The 2,500-nt window shown below is 48.6% G+C and overlaps 1 protein-coding gene across 1 annotated transcript in view; it reads right to left on the bottom strand.

Moving 5' to 3' along the window:
• tfdp2 (transcription factor Dp-2) overlaps positions 1-1,809 on the bottom strand; it is a 50,092-nt gene extending 48,283 nt beyond the window's left edge. The window contains exons 1-2 of the mRNA XM_076282919.1: positions 1,165-1,809; positions 681-801 (exon numbers count right to left, since the gene is read on the bottom strand). The gene's annotated coding sequence lies outside the window, so the exon portion shown is untranslated. The remainder of the gene's footprint in view (positions 1-680; positions 802-1,164) is intronic.
• Between the last annotated feature and the right edge of the window lie 691 nt (positions 1,810-2,500).

Genomic DNA, 2,500 nt, shown 5'->3' with positions numbered 1-2,500 from the left:
CTTCAAAGAACCTGGAGGTCTCTTATTCTCTCTCCTTCATTCTCTCTCTCTCTCCTTCATTCTCTCTCTCTCTCTCTCTCTCTCTCAGCAGTGGTCATCAGCAGAGGCCTGGAGAGAGACATGACACCATTGATACACACTCACACACCGAGACTACTGCTGCTGCTGCTTATACAGCTGAGTAAGAGAGGACACTCAGTGTGTGTGTGTGTGTGTGAGACTAGTGAGAGAGCAAGCATGTGTATGTGAGTTAGGCAGTAAGTAAAAAAGAGTGTGTGTGTGTCTATATGTGTGTGAGTGTGTGTGTCTGTGACAGAGAAAGTTAAAGCAACAGTTAGCTTGTGTGTGTGTGTGTGTGTGTGTGTGTGTGTGTGTGTGTGTGTGTGTGTGTGTGTGTGTGTGTGTGTGTGTGTGTGTGTGTGTCTGACTTGAGAGGTTAGAGGCTTTCTGTAGGTCACTCTGAGAAAGGGGGGGGTGGAAGGCATTAAGTCACCACTAAATCACGTAGCATAACATAGCTAGCACAGGAAACATGCTCCAGCTCTGACTCACTCATTCTCACCAAAACACTGAACTAACGGAGAAAGATGTTTGGATATAACAGCCGTACACAAACAACCCAGTGCCAAAGGAATGGCAGAGTCAGACACACACACACACACACACACACACACACACACCTCAACACCTTGTGTTATTGTAGAGTGTTCGGTTCAACGCTTCCTAGAGCAAGCAGCCGGTTGGTGTGAGGCACCGTGAAGCGTTCAACTCCAAAAACACCAAAACACCTAGAGTCAGCAGCTGAGGGAGCATCGAGAGAGAGAGTGTGAGAAAGAAAGAGTGTGAGAGAGAGAGAGAGAGAGAAAGAGTGAGTGTGAGAGAGAGAAAGAGAGAGAGAGGAGGGAGAGAGAGAGAGAGAGAGAGAGAGGAGGGAGAGAGAGAGGAGGGAGAGAGAGAGAGGAGGGAGAGAGAGAGAGAGAGTGTGAGAAAGAAAGAGTGTCAGAGAGAGAGAGAGAAAGAGAGAGAGTGAGTGAGAGAGAGAGAGCAATAGAGAGAGATGGGGTGAAAAGTGAGAGATTAAATATGAGGGAGCAGTGACACGGAACCATTTAGGTGTGACACCCATCTCGGTGACACTGGGGACCATTTATGTGTGACACTGACCTCTCCCCCTGGTCCAGGGTCAAAGCTGGACGTAGAGGGCAACCATGACAGGAGGGGTGCGGGCTGAACCATTTGGAGATGACAGGAGGTAGGCCGGCTGAACCATTTGGAGAAAATATCTAAATGCAAATTGATTTGACTTGACCATTTTTTAAAAGTTAAACTTCAGCTCAGTATTCACTAAACTACATATCACTCAAAACATGTGATGAAGCATTACCAGTGAAGAGACATGACCTGCTCTATCTACTAGCCCAAGGATAAGAATGAAAATGGCTTCCAAATGTCTCGGAGTTTGGCCACTTCTCAATGGTGAGCTAGGAGATTTGCTAATTGGATTAGTTAAAATTGTGAGATTGATTAAGAATGTATTAATCTTTCAGTCCTAGTTGTGTGTGTGTGTGTGTGTGTGTGTGTGTGTATTTCACCATGTAGCCGATATATTTCACGATGTAGCCAATCAACACAAACATGGCCTCATAAAGATGCTGCCACACACACACACACACACACACACACACACTGTACCACCCCCTACTGCTATGAGAGTTCTACTCAGAACGTCACAGTGGCACTCATCCTTCTCTGGCTCAGAGCCACCAAATTCCTCCGGTCGTTGTCGCAGCCGTCGTCCCACCTCTCCTCTCCTCTCCCTTCCTCCCTCCCTCCCTCCCTCCCTCCTACTCTTCCTTTCTTTCTTTCTTTCTTTCTTTCTTTCTTTCTCTCTCTCGCCAGGCCACTCCTCCACCCCCACTTCAACCCACTCTTCTCCTTTCTCTCTCTCTCTCTTCTATTCTATTATATCATCCTCTTTTTCTCCACTCCATGCGCTCTTCTCCACTTTCTCCGAGACTACTTCCTGTAGTCTCTCTATCTCTCTCTCTCTCGTCGCAGCTGAAGGTCAGTGACCTGGAAGGCCTGGTTCCGAGAGCCCAGGAGAACAATGCTCCAGCAGAGGGGGATGGAGGCCCAACAGGACCACACTGAACCAAGCCAGGAGGAGAGAGAAGGAGAGACAAGGAGGTGAGAGAGGAGAGGAGAGGAGAACAGAGTGGAGAGCAGAGAGAAGAAGCACTGAGGAAGAAAGAAGAGAAAAGTAGGAGAGGAGAAGAGGAGTGGAGAGGAGGAGAGAGGAGAGAAGAGGAGAGAATATGAGAAGAGGAGGAGAGGAGAGGAGAGATGAGAGAATATGAGGGGTTGAAAAAAGAGGCTGGTGGGGGGTTGGTGACCGTCTACTCAACGAGGCAGAGCTGAGACACCATGCTGCACTGGGTGACCAGCGACCCCCCCTCTCTATATACACACACACACACACCCCGCCCCTTCCCACCCCACC

The sequence above is a fragment of the Alosa pseudoharengus genome, unplaced genomic scaffold (genome assembly GCF_046254945.1).
Source record: "Alosa pseudoharengus isolate Yale_2024_CS ecotype anadromous, Long Island Sound unplaced genomic scaffold, YU_APseudo_1.1 YU_APseudo_1.1_scf_13, whole genome shotgun sequence".
Taxonomy (NCBI): domain Eukaryota; kingdom Metazoa; phylum Chordata; class Actinopteri; order Clupeiformes; family Clupeidae; genus Alosa; species Alosa pseudoharengus.
This window is presented reverse-complemented; position numbering and strand designations above follow the sequence as displayed.